The sequence below is a fragment of the Cupressus sempervirens genome, chromosome 3, assembly GCF_028749045.1.
Source record: "Cupressus sempervirens isolate cs-2001-9-10 chromosome 3, ASM2874904v1, whole genome shotgun sequence".
In the NCBI taxonomy this organism is placed as follows: Eukaryota; Viridiplantae; Streptophyta; class Pinopsida; order Cupressales; family Cupressaceae; genus Cupressus; species Cupressus sempervirens.
In genome coordinates, this window is record NC_143120.1 from 344,628,798 (window position 1) to 344,656,795 (window position 27,998).

A 27,998-nucleotide genomic window follows, 5' to 3' on the forward strand; every position below is an offset into this window, starting at 1 on the left:
TACATGTAAACACTATATCCATTGTGACACATATTTGAGGGAAATGAGAATAATTTAAGATACAAGATAGATAAATAGTCATTACCAAAACTCTATATTAAATTGATTTTGTACCAGAAACCATGCTATTAATTCACTCCCTAAGATGTCCAGTTGTTGTACCCAACAAAGGAGCTAGCTATTAGCGCATCACAAATTGCAGTTTCCCAATCATGTGTAAAAATAATGATATGATTAGAGGTATGAGAATAGGATAATACCATCACAATGCAATTTTAATAGGTGTTGTGAGACATGAAGTGAAGATATCAGCTCAAAATTCAGCACTCTAAGGAAGAATCTCATCTGCTCCACAAGCTACAAGTAATATACAATCCTTCATTGTGACTACAGAAGAAATACCTGAACCCCAATCTTGATGTTGCACATCAATGAAAGACACTGTCAAGAAATATATTATATATATTCAAACAAATAATTAACTTATAAAGGGGCATATGTATCTGTTTGGATTAATCATAGAAGATTCCATGTGCTTCACAACTTATTGTGTAAAACTTACCTCTAGAAAAGCATTCACAATCATACCAGCAATAAAACAATCAAACACATAAATTGAGGGTGTCCCAAGCCATGATTCTAATTCATAAACTGATAGGGGAATGTATTGTGTGTAATCCTACACTCAAAAAAAAGCCTTCAACCACCTAACAAGATTATAAGAGATACTAAATTATGTTCTACTAAGAAATTAACATTAAATGTAACATTGTTAAATAGCCACATTTCCCCATATATTGTGGGCTTTGGAACTTCATGTCCATTATAATGGAAAAGAACCTACTTTGATTTAGCATTCTTGTAGCATTGGCCACAAAGCTTCTTTACCTCTTCAACAATAGGATCAAGATGGAGCCTATATCGAGCCTACATATGGAAAGACATTATTTATGTCACTGGTTCTAATATGCACATTTTACATCACTGTTGAGGCCTATTCAAACCTTTGAGAGGCACCATGCATACCTTGTACATCTATCATTGGAGGCTGATGCTTTGCTAGAATTTTAGCTGCACATTAAAAAAGAAAAATAATTATTCAATTGATAGGCTTAACCATCACCAAACTACATAAAATTGCTCATTACTACAAAATTGCAAATGATTTGGGTGTGCATCAGTGTGAAATAAGCAATAGTAAAACTCATTCCAAAGACAAGTTTATTTCCCAAGCAACTATTATACGTGTTGTCTCTTATGTACTGTTAAAAAAAATTAAGCTCCAAACTTATATAGTGAAAGATAGAACCATACATGTCATTAAAGAAAAAGGAAAATTGCATACAGATGTAAAGAATCAACACTTGATGTAATCTACATTATCTAGCATATCTCTCCCAATGTTCATACCTTATTACTTCCTTACACCCCAACACCATGTTTGACATTAACTACCAAATAGAGAGATTTATCTTATTCTTACTACATCAACATCCTCACACTAAGCATGTGATAAAACCCTCTTGCTTGAGATGCATGAGAACAATATAGATGATGGTTCAGGAAATTGCTTTAATAAAAAAGAAGTCAAAACCATTGATTTGCATCATGTTAAATGAGAAAACTCAAATATTGCTGATGCCAACTAAAGAAAGAAATTATACCAATGTCTAGCATAATAAACTAGAAATAGATTAAAAATAGTGGAATGTATAGTAGGTACAATAGCAAGGGACTAAGGAAAAATAGCTATAGCCATGGGGCAAAGAGAATAGAAAAAAATTGGGCTTAATTTAAGCATGGGGTGAACCTAAGAAGATTAATTGCTAAGCTAGTACAATGATAAATAGAAAGGTAAGGAAATAGCCCAAAAAAAAGTAGAAATAAAAAAAGGCCACTCTAAATGGGTGTGTGTATAATAGTAGTGTTGTGACCTTTCAATATATTTCCGCATTGCAAATGGGACCCCCTCACTTGCTTAGTGGTATGGTCATTTTAGGCTTAGTTGTGGTAGTTGCTTTGGCCTTGCTTTGGCCTCTAGGTCCTCTCCTTAGGAAGTGAGTGAGTCATTAACCCATGATCTAAGATTCATCAAGGATTGCAAGAAAATGTTAGAAAGTATCAAGAAAATCACCAAGGAAGTTGTTAAAAAGTTGTCCACAAAGTGTCATGGAGACATTGACAAAAGAGTAGTCAAGGTGGGTCATGGAAATGTAGAAATCGTGAACCAAGTCAAACTGAAAGCACGAGTAGCAATGGAAAGTCCTTCAGTTTGTAAGTCAAGTGGGATAGAAAGATGCAAATGTTAAAGAAAAAAGTGTTTAAGAATCTTATATAGAACAAGGGAATGCTTAAGAATTTTTGCATATTCAATTGAAAAATCAAGTTAAGTTCCAGACAAATGAATGTCTTAGGCAAAAACCTTCCACATTTCTAGCTCATTTCCTAAAATTTGGTCAAGCTAAGAAGAATTTCCAGCTCCCCTTCTAAATTCCAACCTCCTTGAGAGCCCATTTCTAGCTCTTTGTCTAATTTCTAACCTTAGTATTGCATTTCAAGCTTGTGTATGAAATCTTGGTCTTTCTCCTCAACCATTTCTAGCTCCATCACTAGAATCCACCTAAGGAATAAGAGGAAAATTTAAAGTATAGAGATTTGAAGTTAAAACAACAAACTTTGAGTTTATAGTTCAAGTTTTAAAAAGGGAAACATCAAATTTTCATGTTTCAACAAAGAGGTGAAGATTTTATAGGCAGAATGTGGAAGGTTTATGTAAAGCTGTTTTCTCATTTCTTGCTCTATGCTAAAATTGACTTCTATAAGGAGCATTTCTAGCTCTCTTGTGGAATTTGAACCTTGAGGGAAACATTATATTTTAAGATAAAGTAATGAGGTCAAGTTGAAGTCCAATTCAAGATGAAGGGGGCATTGAGAGTGGTCTAAGGTGACAGTGGATGTTACTATCTGTTGCTCCATAACCTCATGTATAGACACATGGTCTTGATCACTCATCTTGTCAAATTCATCAATGCAAACAACACCATGGTCTACTAAAACCATTGCTCTAGCTTTTGGAGCAGTTGATGTAGCAACTATACTAAACTGGTGATTTTCCATGTAAAGAAAGAATTCTTTGCAAATAAATTCATTGCTAGAAGTAAGAGGAATGGAATATAGATGAGAAAAGTAGCTCTCAAAATTATTTTCCTTTTGTGGGAGATCATTACATTCACAATCCTCACCTTTGTAATAATGACTTAGCCAAAAATGTCTATATACTATCATTGGTATAATTTGTCTTCCAATACTAATGCAAGAACAAAATTAATTCTAGTCTAGCTAGTCATAAACAAATGATCATAAACTCTAGCAAAAGATGTGGAGCATTTTAAGCTTCAGATATCTTGCTCCTCCATCTACTTCTCCAACACTTTCAAATATATACAAACCACCTAGAAAATGATAGTGATTCACAATCATTTTCAGCCAAATAGGCAAAAACAACTACAAGCATACATGAATGTGCATTCACATTAACACACACAGAGAAACGTTAATGCTTCCCTCCCTCTAACTTATTCTCATATTATTTTCCATATAAAACTAAATTATGTCAAGAAAAATCATCAATTGCAGTGGATAAGTAAAAAAACTATCATAACATGTACTCGAAAAATAATACCATTTCAATTAAGCTATAATGTATACCAAATTTATCAATGATGAAAAGAAAAAGAAATTTAATTTTATAGATCTCCAAAGAAAAGCACAAGGAGTTAAAACATTTCAAAACTTGGTCAATTAGAATTGGCATTCCCTAGATGATGAAAGCAGCTACAGAGTGCCAATAAAGAAAAGCATAATAAAACCACCTTAATCCACCAACATATGCAATACTTATTCCTATCTTTATTATGAACAGGCCAATCTAGTTATATGTATCTATACACATAGATCACAAAAGGAAAGGTTAATGATAATGATTTATATGACCATAATTGTATGTAAAACAACTTAGTTTAACTTATTTCAATAGATCAAAACGTTATAAAAATACCACATTGTGATCCTAAAAGAGAATTTAGAATAATTAAACTCAAAGTGAATGCTTGCTGCTGTATAGAAAGAGGATTAACCTAGAAATCATTGGAGTATTTGAAGAATATTTATCATGGAGCATTAATACACCATGACATAAGCCATTGCAAGCTTGTTGCTTTTCTTCAACCATTGTTCCAAAGCCAAATAATCGATCCAATTGAGGTGGATGACTAAGCACATAACCCTCATGATTTATTACATGCTCCAAAAGTGATTGTAAACACTACAATTTCCATACAAAATTCAAATTTAAAAAGATAGAGGTGAGCAATTCTAGTAGTTAAAATTCTCCCAATTCATTTTTGTTACCTACAATTCATATGCATACATTAAATAAAGTTTCACAATTGTAAAGGTCAGTTATCCACTTATATAGATGAACCAAAGCAAAGTTAACTCGGTTCAAAGGATCTAAGAAAATCATCTAACAACCTAGAGTATAGTTCAAAATTCAAATCAACATAACAATTTCAGTTTCGGTCTACACTCCTATAGGTAAACTTTCAGTTTGAATGTACTAAGCAAATAAACTTAACAAGCCCTAAAAATCTAGCATTGTGAATTATATATTCCTTACTTATTTAATTAAGGCATTTATTTAATAAACACTCTACTTACCTAAATAGCACAGATATTTATGTAGCTGGTTTATTTTCCCTTGCAAACACACATTCATATAAGCATACAAACACTAAAGTGCGATAAAGATTAAATGTTCAAATACATTCCACATTTAACTTTAGTATCTAATTCACAGATCATATATCTAAATTAGTTTTTTTTTCCAATGTTTTATTCATTTTATTATCCTATAGAAATGTCATTTTATGCTTTATTTATTTGATTGGCCTAGATATTTTTATTTTATACAACCAGTTTATTTTTCCTTACAAATGTATGCAAATATCATCCAAAGGAGTGTGTGTAAAAATAAATAATCTTTCATCTCCATTTTGAACTCAGTTTGATATGTGTATTTGTGCACATGTAAGCATGTGCCTCAAATAATTCACATGCCTTGTCTATGCTTCCACAGCTTGCATTAGTCTACCAAGGCAATTTGAACTTCAACATCTCACAAAATGCCTCTATCCTTTGTACTTTGATGGATGTTTATAACCTATTTTGAAGCTCCCATTTCAACATAGGAAGGCTAGATGCTGGTAAAGGTTGCCATGTTTGCCTTTGAGACCAAATATCTTGTAATCATGACATGTCATCAGACTGCATTTCTTTGAGGCAATCAGTTAAAAAGTTCCCAAGCCTTTTGCATGCTTCCACACTTTGCATCCATATATATATGAATGCACATATATATGCATACAACATGCATGTCCATATATATATATACATGCATATATGTGTATATATTGTACATACATGTTTGTACATATGTATCCACAAGATTCTATTTAACACTAGATACATGCAAGCATTTGTATATAAACATACATATATGCATACATATATGCATAAATATATACATACATACATGTTTGCACATATATATAAACTTTGTACATACATGCAAAAATAATAATAATTCTATCCATCTTGACCACTAAGGACAACAAGATCTAAGATCAACAGCCCTACCCACCTGCTTGCCCTGTCATTCTACTGGTTACAAACTCCCACCAACAATCATTAATCAGCAATCATAAAAATGATAATAATAACATCAAATAGTGCACTTTTTCAAAAGAAGATCCTTATCCTAATCTATAGTTTCTTCATCATCTTCTTCTTCTCCATGCTTTTTTCATCATCACAAGAATAGTCATGCAGTCAATGACCAAAAATATTCCTTCCTCTCATGCAATCACCCCATGCTTATCCAGGCTTGAAAGAAAATATGTGTAGGAAAAGTATGCCTACCCCTTGAAACCACAAAAAATATGTGCAAAAGCACTATCAATTACACATGAAGAACACTATAACCCTCATTTCATTTGGGCAAAACAATTTGTGGCACCAATCTTTTTGGAATGACTTATTGACAACACTTAGTTGCAGCACAAACACAACCACCTGGCCCATCAGTACAACATGCCCATTCCATGGCATTCATATATTCATTTAGTACATCCTCTGACCCTGAGCCACACACCAAATAAGAATTTACATCCACAATGTATATATATGAAAAAAAAAGCATATATACATGCCCCATCCTATAGGCCTCTGCCCACTCTCTTCACTCCATTCAACTCCAGCTATTGTTTGTGATCCATTCTCTCAAGATCTTATACAATAGTTTGCCAAAAAAGTAGAATAAAAATCATTTTTATCAACAAATTAGGGGATTTGGTTGCACAGGAATATAACTGTATTCTAAAATTCATGTTCATCCACTTGCAAAATCCAAAATTTCCATCGTTGAATAGTCATTGATATCTAGTATTGCAAATGCACTAATACCATTTCATGATTCTACTAAAATAAGATTGGTATCCCACCCTTAAATCCATCTAGTCTTTGGAAAAAAAAATTCATGAACCAGTTTCCTAAATTAAACTCATGGTCTCTCTATGTTCCCATACAACACATAGTATGTTCCCTCACTAAGATTTGGTTGTTTTTTTCTAGAAAGTTAAGTGGAGAAGCTAAATTGCAAGGGATGAACATTATATATTGACTGATCACTCTTTAATTTTTACAAAAATGGCCTTCTCATTGGTGCCAAAATATATTTAGACAAGTATGGCTATGATTCAAGGACATATTATTATTTGTAACATCAATTTCTCAGAATTAATTGTAGACAAGGGATACCATCTAAACTACAAAATTTGTGAAGCATTTTGCATGTAAACATATTGGAGGAGTAAAATAATGCTCAAAAACATAAAACATGGTCCAAAATGTCTTGCTTTGCCAAGTACCTAGATCAGTCACTCCTTGGGTTGCTTTGCTAAGTATTTAAGAGAACCACAAAGCTCTAGTAGAAAGTATCCTCTATTTACAATGGTCGACCCTGGACTGCTAGTTATTTTCTCTGCAGCCAAGATCATTGATTTAGTTTTCTTTGAAAATGAGACCATTTTGATCAACATTCTCCCTAGGTAGGCTGAAATGGGAATTGCATTTAAAAAAATTAGATTTGCTGAAAACACTTCAAAAACTTTCAAGAAAATTAAATTGATATTATAAAGCCAAATTATGCAACCTTTTTTGGCATCTTTCCCCCCTATGCCAAAATGGGAGCTCTAGAGTAGGTCATGGACATCCATCAAAGTATGATGAGAAGACTATTATCGTCAAATAATTTTTATTGTTGGAAATGCAATGATAGATACATATGCAAAATACATAAGAATAGACAAGGCACATTATTCTCCAAAGTGATGTCATCTCATGGAAATCCATGATTGTGGGATATGCAGTAAATGGACATATTAAATATACGTTATTCAAACTTGAAAAATAATAGAATATGTAATGGTAGTTGTTAGATACATAAGCAAAATATAGAAGAATAGACAAGGCACATTATTCTTTCTTTAAAGTGATGTCTCATGGAAATCCATGAATGTGGGATATGTAGTAAATGAATATATTAAATATATGTTGTTCAAACTCGTAAAAAAATGGAATTGGTAATGGTAGCTATACGGAAAAATTTCACTACTTCTTTAGCCTGCTTCTAAGTTGTGGTAAAATGGCACCTTGGGAATACAGTATGGACATTAAGCAAAGCATAGAGGTTAATGGTGGAAGTCTGCCTCTCCAACCAGCAAAATCCTATCAAATTTGCAACTGTGCATCAAGATGATCTAGAATGGGAAGATCTCTGTAGAAATTTGGTGCATAAAGAACCTATAGTCAGCTCATATTTAAACTGATATCAAGATTCTAGAATTTCTCCACACAGGACAAAACGATTCTCCACATCTCAACAAAATTAACAACTAGAATGAATTTTTAAGGTTCAACATTCTCAAAACCTCCAAATATTTTGCAAATAAAGCTATTGACTACAATAGTCTAAATCAAATTGTCCTAATCAGCAACACTATAAATCTATTCCTTTCACTCTCAAAACACCCTTTAATGTGAACAACCCTAAAATACAACCTATTATACATTTTTTGGTGCATTTATATCCTCAAGGAAATCAAAATTGCACACATCTTACATTGATTAAATCTTCATCTCTTGTGCATTTTTTTCAAACAATTTTAGCACCTTCTGTATGTTCACATTTTGATGCCTTCTAACTTAGTAGTACTTATATATTCTAATATATTAACTTTTTAATTGTAATTTGATGAACGTTGATAACATGTCATAGACCTCCCATTTGGCAAATGCACTGTAAGGATGCTGCAATTAAAAAGTGGGTCAAGTATATGTATTTTTGTGCTTTCTCCACTATTTGGATTCTTATAAGTTGAGCATTAATCCTTTTAAGTCTAATTATTGGAGAAATCATGTTTTTAGAGTGGAAAATTATGAGTAAATCAGGAAAACTGTGATTTTTTGGCAATCTCTGACAATTTTTTTCATTAAAAAATTATGGTTTTTGGACTTCAATAATTATTGCACCAATTGTTTTTTAATTTTTCCTTACCTAACCCTGACCAATTTTATTCCCCAAACTTAACACTAACCAAATGTTTTCCCATTATTTGAAAAAAGAAAAATATTTGTCTTTCCAAGTTATTCACAAGAAAGATATTTTCTACTCAGATAACTCTAGGTAGTGCCAATGCATCACTTCCCCCTAGCATAGATGAGATTGTGAATATGTGTGGTGGTATTCCTCTAGTTATAGAACTAATTGGGCACAAATTAAAAAATTACCTTTCTAGTACCTCTAAAGTTAGGTCTCTTAAGGCATTCTTCATGGAATCCATAGCAGTTGGTGGAGACACTGGACTTGTGGTGGATGAAATATATAGAAGTTTGGACAATCTTTCAAAGGAGGCCTTTTTAGACATTGTTTTCTTTTTTGATAATAGGCCAACAAGAGAAGTTAGTGTGGCCATTAGAAAGGCCCGCCTTTGGACAACTTAAATTGTTGCTATTTTTAAATATGGCTAAATGTAGGGCATTTACTTTTTATCATCACACAACTTTGGGAATCTATCCTCTTTGTAATTTTTGTCTTTAACTAAATGCAAAGAACTGGTTGTATTACCTAAGAGCTTTGGCAATCTATGTGGTTTGAAGCTTCTCAATTTGAGTGACTGTTCAAAGTTATAGAGCCTTCCACAATCATATGGACAGCTAAGTTGTTTGAAATCATTATTTATGGATGCATGTGAGCACCTTAATAGTCTTCCTAATAATTTTGGAGAGCTCAAATCATTGAAATTTCTCACCATCAAAGGCTACAACAACTTGAAGGCACTTAATGGTGGATTTAAACCCTTAACTTTAGTTATGGCATTAAGAGCATCAGATTGTGAATCATTGGATGAAGAGGTAGTGGACATCACAGTTGAGATCAAAAGTTTGTTATTTCTAGAAATGGATGGATCAGAGTCACTAACTCAGAGGCAGAAAGAAATAGGACAAAGCTACCCTTTGATTTTCTCTGGCACTGGGGTGAGTATAAACATAAGGTTCTAATGGTTTGGCTTGAACATCACAATCTAATTTTTGGATTGTTTAGGATTGGATGAACCATCTAATGTACAGATTTCCACAAATCCATTAATAAGTGAAGCAAGTTTCTAGATTAGACTATGTGAATAATATTTACATCAATGTTTTGAATCACACTACATGATCCATTGTCAAGATGCAAGAATACAAAGGAGGATCCATCATCAGGATGCAAGACATCCTAATGATGGATCCTCCCTTGTGTTCATTGTCAAGATGCAAGAAAACAAAGGAGGATTCATCATTAAGATGCAAGACACAAGAACACAAAGGAGGATCCATCATCAAGATGCAAGACAACCTAATGATGGATCCTCCTTTGTGTTCTTGCATCCTAATGATGGATCACATAGTGTGATTATTTCTCCTTTGTGTTCTTGCATCCTAATGATGGATCCTCCTTAGTGTTCTTGCATCTTGATGATGGATCACATAGTGTGATTTGAATGTTGATGTAAAAATCATTCAAAATAGCTAATATAAAAACTTGCTTCACATGAAATAATCCAATCCAGAAACTTGCTTCACATGAAACCTCTAAACAAGTCAGTGGTTAAAGTGTGTCATTTAAACTTGACTGGAGCTAATGTTAGGAAAATATTTCACTTTTTTGTTTAGTGAAAGCTTGATTGTTGAAGAGCTTAGCTTGGAAGACATTCTTTGCAGTTATATTTGTTATATCTTTTGGCCTTGCATGTGTCAGATTGATGATGAGTTCCTACAAACTTTTGAGCATACACTATTTCATGGTGGAAGAAAATTTGTGGGTGTGGAGGGTGTTAATGGACAATTGGTAGATTGGCCTAGGTCTTATTTTTCAAAGAAAGAAGAAGTGGAAGTGAGTGTGTTGATGACAATGTGCAATCTTTCTTTAGATTACAACAAGCATGTTCTACAAGTAGTGAGGAAGGAAAGGAGGATGGAGGAAAACCATGGTAGGTAAAAGTTTTAGATAGTGTATGTAGAGGTAGGGGATTCATTAGACAAGAGTGAAGAGCTTATCTGCCAAACTCTTTGGAAGATTCTACCCAATTGTAGTTGTGCTTTCATGCCAAAAAAAGTAGAAAAAGACAACTATTTGCATTTTCTCTCTATATTCTACTTGAACCTAAGTCAAGGTATGCAATATAATCTTTACATACATGTACTTATCAATTAAGAGTTTGAATGCAAATAATTTAGAAATAGGTGGAATTTCAAAGGTAATGTTTTCAAAATGATTATAAAGAGATGTTGAGAGATTAGGGAGGGGGGTTTGGGAGACTCTTCTCTACAATTGTACATTTTTGCAAAGTGAAATGATTCGAGACTGACACTAGTACAAATAACACTATCACCTACCTTTACACATGATTTTCCATAAGAAATTGGAAAACAAACTCAAAAGATGTAGAAAAAATTTGGGAGAGGGTGGAAGAAGTGGATGTACATTGTACTCCTTAGAAAATACAAAGAGAACAATTCCCTGAGGGACTGTTGCATGTTCCATGCAAATAAAACATGTTAGAAGACCTAAGAATCCAACTTTTCCTTACAAAAACAACAAAAATAATTAATATGTTGTTAAATAACTTGTGGATGATAACAAAATCTTCAATCAAAATAAATTGAGAAGAATTTGGTTGGAATTGGAAATATTTTATTGGTAGAGATGGGCATTGCCTCACACAAGGGCTAGGTTCAAACCTTGGCTATTTAAGAGTTCCAAATTTCTTAGAAAAGGAAGAGTTTGACCTCTGACATGGTTGAAAGTCTCCCAAGGTCTTATAGTTTCTTGAGTGCAATAAATAAGGATGGTTTTCCATGCCCAAAAAAGAAAAGATAAAGAATCAAGGAAACAAATTTTGAATGGCAATATGAAGATTACATCAATTGCACCAAAAACAATTGAAAAAATTAATAAGAGACCAACTTTCAAAAATAGAAAGATAGCCTCTAAGGGGTTCATCTTTATTGTTTGAAGGATTTTTCATTGTAGATATCTAAGTTCAAAACCCAAAGAGACATCTAATACGAAACTCTAAGTTGTGATTCATGATAATTTCTAGTTAGATTTGTGACTCTTGGTCTTCCATATGTAGTTTCTAGTGTAGTTGCTTGAAAGAAGCTAGTACTAGTCTCTTGTTGTGCTTGAAATTGTATTGGTCTTATATTGATGCTCATATGAATGGAACATTTGTAGACAATTATAACTATAAAAGAAGACAAAGGTGACCAGTCCAGTCACTCAAAGGAAAAAGAAAAATAAAGAGCGACTTTGGGAGAGAATAATGAAACTAATATAATTGCAATATGTTGGTATATAAAACAAAAAGAGCTTTACAAATGTCAAAAAAGAAAATGTCACATGCATATATTGAGTACCAAAAATAAAGACAGCCTAGAGATCTCTAGATGGTTGATGAATAAGACTACTATATTTGAACATCTCTACTATTGCCCCTTCAATTATAAGATAGAAAAACTAAGAATCAAGCATCTATGATTATTGAGCAAACTAACAACAAATGGATTTAGAGAGCAAAAATGGTTCCTAATTTAAGCTAGTTTTTGCAATAAGTACCACTCAAAAGGTTTGTAGCATTACTAGATCCCTAAGTCACAAGGTTTGAAATTCATATAATTCAGATGAAGTTTGGAAAGGATAAAAAATTGCTGAAATTTGAACTTCATGGATGAAATTTGACATATCCTATGACTTAGCTACATACTTGGACAATAGCAACATGCAGTAATACTCCCCTTAGACCAACAAGAATAGAAGTTGTAGCCATTATAACTGGCCTAGTAAGAAACTTGAATGCCATTGCAAATGCTACATTTGAATTCCCACATGCTATGATTCTGGGTTGCAATGCCATGAATAGTCTTGTGACCTGTTAGTGCCCAATATGGTTACACTTTAAAAACTTCAAGTGCAGAGTTTGAACCACTTCGAACTAAAGTTTGAAGTAGTTCAAAGCAGTTCAATGGTTTAGGTAACCCGTCCTGCAGGTTCAATACAAGCGAAGTTTAGATTCTAGATTTGAAATGCAGATTTTTCAGTTCATAAAGTTTAGAGCCCATGTTTAGTTTAGTACCTTGGTTCAATCTCAATTCATGTTTCAAGCTCAAACTTCGTCAGCTTAATCAAATTCCACTAGCTCAATAGTTTCAAAGATTTAATGAGTCTGATGATTCAAAGGCTCAATCAAAGTTCGAAATGCAAATCCATTGATTCAAGAAAGTTCAAGATACATGATTAGTTTTTGAGCTTGGTCTTGATTGAATGGTTCATGTTCAACCTATGTGGACATGGTTTTTAAACTTTTAGTTTCAGGTTTTGAACCTCTCTAAAGTACTTCAAACTCAGTTCAAAGCAGTTCAAAGTGGTTCGAGATGTAGATTTGTTAGTTCAGATGGGTTTGAAAATGCAGGATCAGTTTCAAAAAGTTTAGAATTTCATCATTTAAGCTTAGGTTCTGCCAGTTCATAGACTTGAGAAAGTGCAAAGTATAGGTAAAGGTGAAGACCAGTTCAGTGGTTCAGAAAGGTTCATTTCCCAAGTTCATTGGCTGAAAAAAGTTGAAGTGCAAATTCTAGTTTTCAACATGAGTTCAATGTTGATATTCGAAGATCCAACATCTATAGAGAGCCGTAACTAGAAATAATCCATCATTCAATGAGGTTGTTCAAAGAGAAAGATGAACAAATACATATGTATTCTTGGTGACTATAGTAGTGACAGAGCTCGAGCATGTGAACCTTTTGTGAATGTGAGCAATTAAAAGTGTTGCCCTAAAATATCACAAATCGGGGGTCCCTCTCACATCTTAACTTACGTGGTTGTAGTAGATTACGAGAAAACACATAAGTTGGAGCATTTTGATGATAATTGCCAATCCATTATTGGAGATTCTCAAAGCCGCAAGCTACACAAAACTTAGACAATGTATCATTTGAGCTTCAGGATTAATGTATGTGGGGTATTCAACAAAGAGCATTGGATTAAGAACATATCAAGTCATAGGGACTCGCCTATGAATGGAGACATTGTGGAAAAATAGTGTTGGAACTTGCAGATTCTCCCATTGCAGAGAATTAACAATTGGACATCCTACGGCATGGAAACATTGACCCCTCGGCTGGGATAGGCTTCACCAAACATGAATCAAGACTATGCACCACGTCTTAGTTCCATAGTTTATTATAAAACCTGAGTTGTAAAGTGTCACCATACTATTCAAACTAAAATTTGAGAGTAGAGGTAAGGATACATATCTCCACAAGGTAACAATGGTGCCAATCCGAGTAGTCATTAAGTAAGCTGCAAAGACATATGAGTATCGATCATGCCAACCCACTCTATGCTAAGACCCGCAAGGATGGAACCCATGCACTAATGTTGAAAAGCCACGAATCATTCATCTCATATCAATACGGAGATAAAATTGAGGGAACAACTTCAACATTAATATATGATATGCTATTGAGTGAATAAGACTTAGGCTCGAGCTTGGCTTTAATGGAGAATAGTGCAGTGTGGATCATTTGAAAACCCATATGGTCTCAGGCTCAATACGTGTGACAATCATTGGGTACAGTGTTGGGCATGAAGATGACCTTCAATTCAAAGATATATAAATTGAATGCTGTCAGCACAATCAGTTACTTAAAATGGAGATAGAAGTGTGTCCAAATAGCTCCAAAGCTATGCATGCTCAAGAGAGGGTTGTAAGTTGACACTTTTCTCATAGTCACTTTAATGAATGGACATATAGAAGACCTATGTAAAGATACCCCAACCCGCGGCATGAACAAAAGAAGGGTCAGCTAATGATGTTTGAAATCCTCTGCAATCATTTTGATCAAAGGTCTAAAGGATGTAGATGAACTGTTTGACACAATGGTCAATCCAAAGCATATAATATTCCTCCTCGAGTGCAAATACAATCATTATAATAGTTGGTGCAGATAGTTTGAATCTTCTATAAGAAGAAGTGGCACCTTTCTCACATACATATGCTCAAACATACCCATAGTATTTGATACCCGAGATCATGATGGCTAGGTCAATTCAAGCTTCCAAATCAATGCAAAATATAAAACATGTGGCAATAGATAGTGGGTAGATTATCAGTTTAAATAAATCAAAAGGTCACTTTATTTAAAAATAATAATAATTAGTTAACTCGTGAGCAATAATCTAAAAAGAATGATTTTATGAGTCATCAGCTATATATGCCACTTGTCAGAAAACATATGGGCGCTCGTGAGCCTTAATTCTCATCTCCATCAAAGAAAGATAAAAAGTTAAAAAGGAGGGAGGATTTCAAAGAACGCATACCTCCAAGAATTAGTTATAGAAGCTGAACAGTTTGCCCATAAATTCTATATATGGTGAAAGCATCAAACAAACAGTGGTTCCATTTTTTTCTCTCCAAAAGACTGCATACTTTGTGCTATAGCAAGGAGAAGAAGTTTCCCCAATTTTATTTCATTTTCTTGTGAAGTTGTGGAGGGCAAAGCAAGTTTTCATTTTCTTGTTCTAAACTGTGTGTTAGCAATAGGAGAGTTTTGATTTTTTACAGCTTTCTTTAATGGTGATTGTAATAGCAAGTGTAGCTTTATGCTTTCAAAGGAGGGAGACTTGAGAGTTAATTGTTTTTCAAAACTTTGAGTTTGAGCAATCTATTTTCCACTAAGTGTGATCTTTGTGTCACTTTGGTTTTCTCTGAAATATGCTGTTATATCTCCATATCTTCATTTCTGCACTTTCTCAAGAAGATGGATAATGTGTTTCTTGATTCTATTTGTTGTTAGGGTGAACGGACTTTGTGTCATTTACCATTTAATTTCTTGTAGTTGTTTAGTTTTTCCCACATCTATGCTATACTTATAGGTAGATGTTTGATATCCTTTTATGCTTTCTGGTAAAAGCATCCACATTTAACTCATTGAACATCTTGTATGGGGAGCTGTACTGGATAAAAATTCAGAGGAAGGTTATCAACCCCATGATAACCTCTCCAACTGTTGGTGCTGATTAGTCTTCTCATTTGGGCATTCAGGGTTATATTTGTGTATATTTTCTTGGAGGAAAATCTGTTCACTAACATGACCCAAACAAGAAACTTGAAGCACAATATTAGTGAATCCATTACAATAATTTAAAAGTTATTTCTATGTGACAAACTCACTAAAATCTTAATCCAGTCTTAGATGTTTACAAGGCTTAGCTAAGCCATGCTCTAGGATGTGCAGAATAACTCCTCAAAAGGAGAGATAGAGAAGGATTCAAAACATACCCAAACTAAACATGGACAGACCAAGACCAGCATCAAACAATATTCTTATCAACTACTCTAGGATGGTAGACATTTCAAATTTCCATCTACAAAAATGATTATACAATCATCAAAATATATCAAAGATGTTTGATATTGATACAAAACAACATAGATTCATTTATTCATACACCTATATGTCATAAAAATCCTTACACACTTCAAAAAATTGTATTCCCTTTCACTTACTCAAAAGCAATTTATTGGTTTAAAGAATATTTTCGATAGCTGAGTGTCAATACACTTAACCATTTTTCACTATACATGCCGAGCAAAGAGTAGGAGCCAAGTCACAGTCATGTGCCGAGCAATCTAGTGATATCAAGTGTTGAGTGATATCAAGTGCCGTAATATCAAGTGTAGAGTAACATAAGGTGCTGAGTGATACAGTTTTGTTTAGGTGCCGAGCTATGTAGGAAACAGCATGTGCCGAGCATCACTAATGCTTCATGAGCTGAGTAACTCAGAATATCAACATAAGAATTTGTAATTGCACAAACTATGATGTAAACCATTTTTGTATTTGACATAAGGTAAATCTTGAAACATCTAGAAATAAGAATGAATCTTTTACATTTCCTATGTAATCTTCATGTAGAAAATTAGAAAATTGGAAAGGCATGTAGCCAATCAGCAAAAGGCAAGTATTGAGCAAAAAATTGAGATTCAATGTGGATCATAGATCTATATCTAACCCTAAGTCTTCAAAGTCTTTTTAAGGAAGATGAGAGTTTCACTGTAATAATGATGAGAGAAGGAGAATAGTGTTAAGGGAAAAACATAATGGAATTCAATGAAAGGAGACATAGAGAGTAAGAGCAGCAATTCAATATTCAGTTGATCAAAACAAAGCAAAGTAGATGAACAAAAATCAGATCTCAGAGGATCAAAATTAGAGAAAGAGCCAGAACAAGTGTCTGCATTCAGTAATCAAGGATTGCAAATTATTAGGTTTATAATACCTAATACTCTCTTACCATTGTATTAGAAAGGAAATCCTATGTAGATAGGTTAGCTAAACAACTATTTGTAGATCTTTATCAAAAGGTGATTAAATCCTTTAACAGGGTGACACTTCATGTTAAGTGTTTGTAAATCCTTAAATCAGGTCACTATTGACATAGTGTAAAGCGTTTAACAGGGTAGGCCTTTAACAGGGTAGACCATCAGAAGTGGTTAAACAATATTACTACAGTAATTGTTGTGGGTATCATCTCCACCTTAGTTTTACTTTCTTATTTCTAGAGGGTTTCTAGGTTACCAAATTCTAGTGTTATGTGTTGTTGATGCATGTCTTAGTTTCATGTTTACTTGATGTATTTACATGCATGCAATTTACTTTCAGTTAAAAGTTTTATTGGTTAAAGTGTGATACTTTTGATTCCCCCCCCCCGCCCCCCCCCCCCTCATAAGTATTCTTTCCATATTTGAATATTCTAACAAATTGGTATCAGAGCTGATAAGGTTCTCACAAGAAAAAGCCTAACAGCTTGGAGGAAAAGATCTAAAGATGGAAGTTTTCAAACTCGAAAAGATCATTGAAAACCAGGTGATAGATGTGCAACTTGCTCTGCATAGCTTGGAGGAAGCTAGAGATAAGTTGAGAAATTCCTTGAAAAGAAGGAAGGATTTAGCCATAGTTGAAAATGAGATAAACTACAAGGAGATTGATACCACAAATATATTTTCCAATAGAGATACTAAAGAGTTTGATGTAGCAATTACAGAACTGATGGAGAAAAGAAAAGTTCAAGCAGATGAGATAAGATCTCTCAAGATGGAACATTAATCACAAGCCATAATGTTATGTGAAATCACTGAACAAAAGAAAAGAGCAGTTGAAGATAAAGTCATGATGGAAAATGAAAAATGAAATCTTGCAAATAGACTTGAATAAAAATGTACTGAATTGACAAGGATCTCAAACATGCAGATGGATATACTTGCCCAAATGATGAACCTTCATCATGAACTCAATGTGAAAGACATTGAGATCTCTACAATGAAGATGCAGAATGAACAATTACAGAATGACTTAAGAAGAGAAAAGAAAATTTTAGAAAGCTTCAACAAACCCAATGAAGCCATCAAGTATTTTGAGCAATTACTAAAATCCCCAAGGTCCAGCAATGACACTTCAGGACTAGGATATTCTAGCACTAAAGAAGGAGAGACATCCAAGACATCAGAAGAGAGGAACATCAAAGGTAAAAATGTCAAACCTATAGTCATTTTTGTGGAAAGAAAGGACATACATCTAATGTATGTAGAAGCAAGAATGCCCATCAGTATGATAAGCCTAAGAGTGTAAACTATTGTCATAAGTGCAAGAAGCAAGGTCATCAAGCATATGAATGTAGAACCAAGACTATTAAGACATCAAGATTTGAGGGTCACTATCATAATTGCAAGAAATATGGGCATAGAGCTTTTGAATGCAGATCAAAGCCTATGCGGACATCAAATCAACTAGCAAAGACATCAAACCATGAAAATCACTACTATTGGGATTACAACACTAGGTATAGTTGTCACTATTATCAAGAATAAGGACATATACCCTAGAATTGCATAAGAATACATTTTAGGGGGAACTATAAAAGATGGTTTAGTCAAAACACATGTTTTAGTTTCTTAAAAACTGGTCATGTCAGCAAGAATTTCCCAACAAGGTCAAAGGTACCAAGTTTTGAGTTCAACAATGGAAAGGCAAAGATAGATGTTGAACACATCAGAAGTGAGATGATTAAGACATGGAAGAAGAAAGATGACTACAACACATCAAGTGCAGAGATCACTTCACCTAATGGGTCAAGTGATCACACTTCATCTAATTAAGTAAGAATGGGTGTGTGGGATTGATAAACTAAGTTCCATCATACATCAGTCCCAAGACATAGAAGAACTGCAAAGAAGAAATCAACATAAGCAAAGATGCTAAGTCAAAATTGAGAGTCTTGCAAAATCTACCAAATTTTTCTTTAGGTGTCGAGTTGCTAACAGCGACCGAGTTGATAAATGATGTTGAGCTATGAAATATCAATGGGAGCCAAGAAAAGTGAAACACAATGGGTGTCGAGTCATGTTAAAATCCTTCAGGTGCTGAGTAGACAGTTGTCAGCACACTAAGCATTAATTGCTCTATTTTGAAGGGTACATAGTTTGATTTTTGATCACTTCTCACCATTCAAATGCGAAGCAAAGATGAGAAGAGTGTAGAAGATCAAGGTCAACTTAGAAGCCATTTGCAAAAGATTTCCACAGTGATTCAGCGTGAGTTTCATCGATTTAAGGTATTTTACTTGTGTGTCGAGCTACATAGTGTTTATAACCTTGTTTAAATTGTAAACCCTAGTTTGGCAAACAATGGCATCTGGGTCTAGAACCACTAAGGGTAAGGAGAGTCATGAAATACAGTTGGTTAGTAATGAAGTTAAGCAACCAGAATTCAAGCCCATTCCAGAAGTTGCATACAAGAATGATCCTATAGGTGCATTATCAATTATTCCTGATAAAGTTGTCATGGTCCAAGATGTTCATAGATACTATAACTGCAAAATTGGAGCCATAGGAGATTTAGAAATTCACAATGCATATGACAAGCTATGTGAGAACAAAATACTAAAAGATGAGTTCTAAATAGTCGAGAGAAAAGGATTGACCAAAACCCTATAATTTTTTATTATTTTCAAAGTTGAATGGGTATGCATAGTTTTGAGCAGAATACATGATGGAGCCCTTTGGTTAGAAACAAGGCCAGCAAAATTTACCAAGAAAATTGTTCATAGGGTTACTGGTATTCCAACCTTAGATCGGCCGAAGACCCTGCATAGTGACAAAAAGGAAGTAATAGAGAAAAACAGGGGTGCTAAATGGAACAATAGGGGAATGACTATTGATACAATCATAGAACCCTTGCTAGATTTTGTTGTGAGAATAATTTCACACAAATTCTATTAGTCAAGCAGGTTAAACAGTGTGCCTTTTATAGCAGTTGATGTTGCATACAAATTGATTAAAAAGGATAATACATATGATCTAGCAGAGCTCATGTTTCAATAGATTAATGAGAATATGGGAGCTATAAGGAAGAGCAAGGGAGCTCAGTGCAAATTTGGATCAATTTTGGTGTGCATGTTTTTCTATCTGATGAAAGAATTCCCTTTTGTGGGTAAGGTGAAATAGAATCCAGACAAAACAATTGTTGAACAAATCAATGGATATATTGAATAGATGGGTGATAATTTTGATGCCCAAATGAGTAGCTACTTTGAGGACTTCAAATAGTCCATGAAACAAAGAATGAGGATTCTAGTGTCATTAATTGAGAAATATGAAAAAGACATCTTCTTTCTTGTAGATATTGATTATACCTATATACAAGCAGTCATACCTAGAGTGAGATGGCTTAGGCCACTAGGTTATGAACTCGATATTGATCAAGCCTCTATAGAAATAATAGCCCTCCTTATAGAAGAAGTTGATAAGAATGAAAAAGCCTTTGGAACTTATGATGTTGTAAAATCAAGGGTGATAAAAGATTTTAAGACTGCCTCAGCAGTAAAGAAGAAAGAAAAATTGGTAAGATAAATCAAAAGAAAATTTGGTGTTGAAGGAGAAGGAACAGTAGAAGAGGAAGGAGAAGACATTGAAGATGAGGGAGATGAACCTCAAGGTATGACTCAAGGGTTAGGAGAAGATAAAGAGGAAAGTGCTAAGGAAGAAGAAGTCGAGGAAGCACAAGTTAGAACCAAGGTCACAAAAAGAAAGGCCACAACTCCTCTTGCTCCTCAACCCAAGGGAAAGAAAGAAGCTGATCCTGCATCAAAGAGAACTCCTACAAGGGTTGTAGCACAAAAAGCCCAAGAGGACGCAAAAGAGAAGAAGAAAAATTCAAAGAAGATTGTTGCCGAGCCAAAGAAGAAAATAAAATTTGTTGCCCAGTGTCAAACAAATGAAGAGAAGATTGAGTCAGAGGACAACAACCAATTTCAAGTGGTAAGTCACAAACCTTAGACTACTATTGATAAATTATGCACAAAGATTAAGAATGATGATTTGAAAGGTTTAAAGAACCTAATTTTTTCTAAGCTCACCAAGGAGGAACAAAATAAATTAGAGGAATCAATGTATTCTATGATGGATGAGTATAAGCACACACCTTTAGAGTTAGATGAATCAATGCCTAAGAAATTGTACAAAATTGTAGAGGATAAATGGCATTTTTGATTGCAAATGGAGAGGGAGATAAGGGAATCAACATTAGCTAGATTGTTGCCTAATTTGACTAAGGATCAAATAACGAATGCAGTCAAGAGGCATAACAATAGATTCACTCCCAAACATAGAGCTTTTAGCATTTTATAGAACAAAATTGAGGATGTAGTTACAAAATCCACAAGATTGTGGAAGATAGTTTATAAGAAAATAGAAGATGTATACAATGAAGAATATAAGGTAGAGGCAAGTGCCAAGAAAAAGGGGATGAAGGTATCAAGAACCAAGGAAAAAGAAAAGGAACAAGTGGAGAAGAAGTTTGAAGAAGAAAAGGAAGATAAAAAGGCACATACAGAGGAGAAAGAGGAAGAGAAAAATACAGTTGTACAACAAGATCAAAGTGTGCAAGACACACAGCTATCAGTCGTCCTCATGCCCTCATTACACTTGCAAAGATAGTCAAAATTAAGGATGTTATAGACACTTCTAGTCCAAACATCAATCCATTAACTGCAAAGGATTTAGAAATCCTTGACCAATCAACACTAGTAGTGAAATTATGTTCAAATCCTATATTGGTCAGTGTTGATGAATTACAGAATCCAGTAGTTAAAACAAAGAAAGTCAATGTGAAAACACAAGAACCACCTTTGACCATACAACCTACTGGTATTCTATTCCTTCCTCCACCACCTCCACCAAGTGTAGTCACTGATACACTTTAGATGCCGAGTACAACAACAGGGGAAGTTAAAGAAACATTTGAACAACCAGCAAGTTCAACCCCACCTAGTGATTGCCAAAAGGATAAACAAGCTGAAGAAAAAGATGAGACAAGTAAGAAGGATGAGTCTACAATACAAACATTAGTTGCATTACCCAAATTTGGTACTCCAACACAGACTCTTCAGCAATCGAGCACTGATAGGTTACCATTACAAATCAAGACACTAGGCTCGAGCTCATCAAAGGCAGTCAAGAAACTTCACTATGGAATTCCTAAGCTTGATGAAGAAATAAAGATTCCATACTATGAATCCAGCACTCTCACTAAAGAGAAGATCAATGAAATTCAGAGTGCATTGGATAGAAGAAGGAGACAAGAAGCACTAAGAAGAGAACACAAGCACAAGCATACCTTGAATGAAATCAAAGACATATTCACAGAAGCTTTCTGCTTATAGTCTCTAGATGAGTCAAGGCCAATTATAGAGAAACTATCTGATATAGTTGACCAGGTGACTAGTGAAGACTAGGAAACAAATGCCAAATTATTGGAATGGTCAGAAAAAAATTCCAAGGCAAGGTAAATAAGAAAATATCTGGCGATATAGCACTCTCACAAGTGGAGCTAGCTAAGAAAATTGAAATAGTCAAAACTATAATTGGAAACATATTTTCCCTATACAACAAGTTGTGTGATTTTTCCACATTCACACAAGACACTAGCAAAATAATATTGAGCTTGGAGAGAAATTTAAAGATTTCTAGCATACAGCTCCCTACAAATCTAGCTCAGAGTAAGAAGTATTTTTCCCAATCGATTCACACACAAAGAGAGTTAGCTATCTTAGTAGCAGAGGAGGCAACCACCAAAGCCAAATTGATGCAAATTCAATCCTCAATCACTCCTCATCTTGAAATACTTCACAAGGAGCAGATGAATGCAGAGACAGTCCTCAAGAAAGACCCCAATCTTTCTACATCTAATGGACTTGTACACCTAGTAGTAGAGATTGCCATCCAGTATAAATCATTGGATGTTGCACTAGCAAATTGGGATGTAGCTCTAAAGGTACTCCTTGAAGTAAACAATACATTTTTGGCCAAGTATGGAGTTCCCCTATAGAACCCTTGACATAAGTGTCAAAAAGGGGGAGAATAAGTATGGGGGAGTTAAGTGGAAAATAAGTATGGGGGAGTTAAGTAGAAGATTAAGTATGGGGGAGTTAAGTACAGAATGAAATGGTAAGTATGATGAAAGGGGGAGATAGAGGATTTTGGGAGAATTTTCACAAATTTTGATATAAAATATTGGTTAGAATGTAGAAATAGGATAGAAGTCACTGAGTGTACAAGGCATAATCAATTCATAGGGAGTCATAAGGTATATTGTTATTTGTTCCTAAAATTTTTGAAGCAAATAAGAAGATGCATGAAATAATGTCAAAGATCACAGGATCTTAGCTAAGTGTTTTTGCCACTCATGTCAAAGAGGGAGATTGTTGGTTTAAAGAATAATTTTGATAGCTGAGTGTCAATACACTTAACCATTTTTCACTATACATGCCGAGAAAAGAGTAGGAGCCGAGTCACAGTCATGTGCCGAGCAATCCAATGATATCAAGTGCCGAGTGATATCAAGTGCCGAGTAATATCAAGTGTTGAGTAACATAAGGTGTCGAGTGATACGGTTTAGTTTAGGTGCTGAGCTATCTAGGAAACAACATGTGCCGAGTATCAGTAATGCTTCATGAGCTAAGTAACTCAGAATATCAACATAAGAGTTCGTAATTGCACAAACTATGATGTAAACCATTTTTGTAGCTGACATAAGGTAAATATTGAAAGATCTAGAGATAAGAATGAATCTTTTACATTTCCTATGTAATCTGCATGCAACAAATTAGAAAATTGGAAAGGCATGCAGCCGATCAGCAAAAGGCAAGTATTGAGCGGGAAATTGAGATTCAATGTGGATCATAGATCCATATCTAACCCTAAGTCCTCAAAGTCTTTTTAAGGAAGATGAAATTTTCACTGTAATAATGATGAGAGAAGGAGAACATTGTTAAGGGAAAACCATAATGGAATTCAATGAAAGGAGACATAGAGTGTAAGAGCAGCAATTCAATATATAGTTGATCAGAACAAAGCAAAGTAGATGAACAGAAATTAGATCTCAGAGGATCAAAATCAAAGAAAGAGCTAGAACAAGTGCTTGCATTTAGTAATCAAGGATTGAAAATTATCAGGTTTATAATACCTAATACTCTCTTACCATTGTATTAGAAAGGAAATCCTATGTAGATAGGTTGGCTTAACAGCTATTTGTAGATCCTTATCAAAAGGTGATTAAATCCTTTAATAGGGTGACACTTCATCTTAAGTGTTTGTAAATCCTTTAACCAGGTCACTATTGACATAGTGTAAAGCCTTTAACAGGGCAGGCCCTTAATAGGGCAGACCATCAGAAGTGGTTAAACAATATTACTGCAGTGATTTTTGTGGGTATCATTCCCACCCTAGTTTTACCTTCTTATTTCTAGAGGGTTTTTGGGTTACCAAATTCCAGTGTTATGTGTTGTTGATGCATGTCTTAGTTTCATGTTTACTCGATGTACTTACATGCATGCAATTTACTTTTAGTTAAATGTTTTATTGGTTAAAGTGTGATACTTCTAATTCACCCTCCCCCTCTCATAAGTATTCTTTCCATATTTGAATATTCCAACACAATTCACATAAATATGATATTCGATTAACATGGATCCTAATATTCACAATTATAAGGTCATGTACTCCATCATAGCAACCTATATATTTAATTCTGTGTACAATCCTCAAAAGTACTATTTTCCCTCATCCACTTAATCCTATACAAAAGGCCATATGGTAGTAGGGGAAGAGACCGAATGATCATTAAGGGTCTAATTATTGTGAGGGTTTTCTGATAGATACTCTACAATTAAAGCTTTTTAAAAGTCTAAAAAAATGATATTATGTGTAGTAATAGCCGATCACATATGTACTAATAGTTGATCATCTTTTAACTTTCTTGGTTGCTAATTCATCCATTGGTGACACAAGTACTATTTTTTAAGTGAGAAACTATTGAGGGGTGAACATAATGGGTTTCAAGTGAGTGATGGCACTTTTTGACCACTCTGCATTCCACAATCTCTATAGAGAGATTTGTAAATGCCCAAATGCTAAAACCTTAGCTTTAAGCTCATTACTCACTAAGGAGGTCTACTAAAAAAGTTGGCATAATTTGACTTATGATCTAGGAGATCTAGATGTACAAAGTTAGCTTGGGTGGCTACTGGGTCTCTTCCCCTATAGATAGAACTATATAACATAAACCATAAACAATGGTAACCTTAGCAACAACAAGAAATTGTTACAAAAATTATATATAGAGCAATAGGTTATGGCTAGAATAATTGTTAATCAATAGTGGGAAACAAAGAACTATAATATATTCATGACTCAGTTCAGAACAATTTTATACAACAAAATAGTAGTAGAAGCAGGAAACAAACTTGAAGGTGATGAGAGACCAAGTGAGGCCTATAAGACTGGAATAAGTATTAGGATTACAAATGAGATTTCTCCACACCATGATAAGAATAAGTCTATCATGATGCTATCAGGAGGCATATTTGTGAATTTGGAATTGTCATGGCCTTTGGGATTAAGCTTGGCTGTTGAACTAGAACCAAACTTGGAGATGCTTGCAAGGGGAGGAGGAGCTTCCTTGTGATTGATTTCCTCTTGAGCCATTCCTTTGTTCCCAAAACTAAAATCTTCGGGTATATATTCTTCATATGTTTGGTGGGCCTTCTTGCATAACCAAATCACCTATCAAGATGAAGATGTTTCACTCAAATCTATCAACCTTACAATGAAAAAAACTACAGAATGGTTAAGTTTCTACTCACATCCTTATAAGTTTACTAAACTTCATAGGTTAGTTTCAAAGTTGGGGATCAAATTTTAGTCGATAACATATCTTGATAATGAAAATATAACTTCTATAAATGTCTCCCCAATTCAAATAAAAAGTTGTGACTACATCATTTCGTGGTGCTCTAGAGCTAGCAATAACTATATTACAAAATATGAAAGGGCAACCTCAAAGTGAAGCTACCCTCAACACTCTTAACCCAAATCTTTCTTAGATAGCTCTTGGAATTATCAATTTAGCTCCTCATTTCCACTTCCCCATCAATTCTTTCCCCTCTACAATGTGGTTATGAATAAATGCCAATGCCATGACTAGCCCCAGTAGTAATCCCAAACCAAGAAACATCGAATTGTGCAACCATTTTTGCCTCTTCACCAAAACTTTAACTAGTTCCTTCAATCTCAATTTTAGTTTCATGGAAAATTTTAGGGAATCAATTTTGAATTCAAATGTGAAACAGATGATAAATAAATCATCCTACATTTCATGTATGACCAAAGATGCCTACAATAAGTTTTCTCCTCCATAATTGTAGATGAAAAGGAAAAGATATGATCCTAATTTATTTAAGGGTTTTGAGTCTTGATAGTCTAATGACAGAGGGTTTTTTCCCATTACAACAATATTCATAATTTCCCACAAAATCTATTTCAAAATTTAGATGGAGATTCGGCTAGACATGAGATTTTAACCAATAATTTGAAAATGGAAAATTAAGCGAGCATTCTTAATTGGTTAAAATCTGGCTGATTTAACCTAGAAATTTGTTACATGTTTTTAGGGTTTTATTTAAAAACTCTCAGCATCATCAATCCATAAGTCAAAAACTAGGATCTGTAGAGCCGATGCTATGCTCCTCAACTTCATTATCATTACTTTTCCAACTACCTCTATGTAACAAAGAAAACCATCATCTCTACTCTTCCCACTTTTTGGTTCACCCACAACAACCATACACAATAGATTCCCAATTCTTGAGCATCCCTCAGTCATTTTTTTGTACAATTTTCTCATATAATGCTCTCTCCTACTTGCCTTTTCTATCTCTTAAATCTTCATCTCAAAGAAAACCCTCGCAATTGCATCCTCATAATGTTTCTTTCTAGCCTTGCAAATATCTCTATAGGTACTACTCCATAGAATATTCAAAACCCATTCATGCCTACAAATCACACAAATATTCCCCAGAAGGCAAGGTACCTGATCAAGTTCCCAAGAAGATCTTCCACAACATTATTATTAGTTAGGGCAGCCTCATTTCAGCCCAAGGAAAACTTGATGTTCTCTTTCATAGTGTCGGGCAGTAGGTAACCCAACCCCAAGGAGGTCCCAATTTTGAGTCTCTCCTAAGAATAGATGACTTTCATAGACTCCATCAAAAACATGCACACAATGATAGGGCAGTCATTGGCCATACCAAGTCGTAGAAGCACATCATCTCCCTCCAAAAAATCATGAACATCAACCTCAAACTAGAAATTGGGGTTTGGTTCATCAAAGGTTTAAACCCTACACCACTAAGCAACATTTCCATTCTCAATGGCCTTTGCTTGAATCATTCTCATACTGCATTTCCATCTATCTCATGGAAAGAAAGTGGTGGCCCAGAGCTCATCTATAGTTGTCCATTTTTCAATCCACCATCCTGATCTCTCAAAGCTCTCACTCTACTTCTGGTCAATGGAAACAGGGGAGTTCTCATGTCCCCTTTTCAAATAATTAAAAATAATAAACTTTGCTAAGGCAGGCAGGCTCCAAAAAGGTGAAGTTTCGGTAAAAGGGGCTAATATTTGGAAACCAATGGAATAATAAATAAAAATTATTATTAAATTATATTTTATTAACCCCTCTTGGACATGAGTTAGGGTTATGCCCTCTTTTAAGGGGTTTGGAGGCATTTTGGGCTCATTCCAGAACTTGATTTTTGCTCATTTCTTTGTTGTTCTTCAGAGGCTGCCAAACCTATGGAGAAAGAGACCTAAGAATGGGAGTTTGCAAGTTTATGGGAAGTCTAAGGATTGGAGTTTGAAGCCATTCTATGTGCATGCTCA

The 27,998-nt window shown here is 34.4% G+C and overlaps 1 pseudogene; it reads right to left on the reverse strand.

Annotated features, from left to right (window-relative positions):
• Positions 1-328: 328 nt before the first annotated feature.
• LOC149566396 (putative auxin efflux carrier component 1d) lies at positions 329-26,940 on the reverse strand (annotated as a pseudogene).
• Between the last annotated feature and the right edge of the window lie 1,058 nt (positions 26,941-27,998).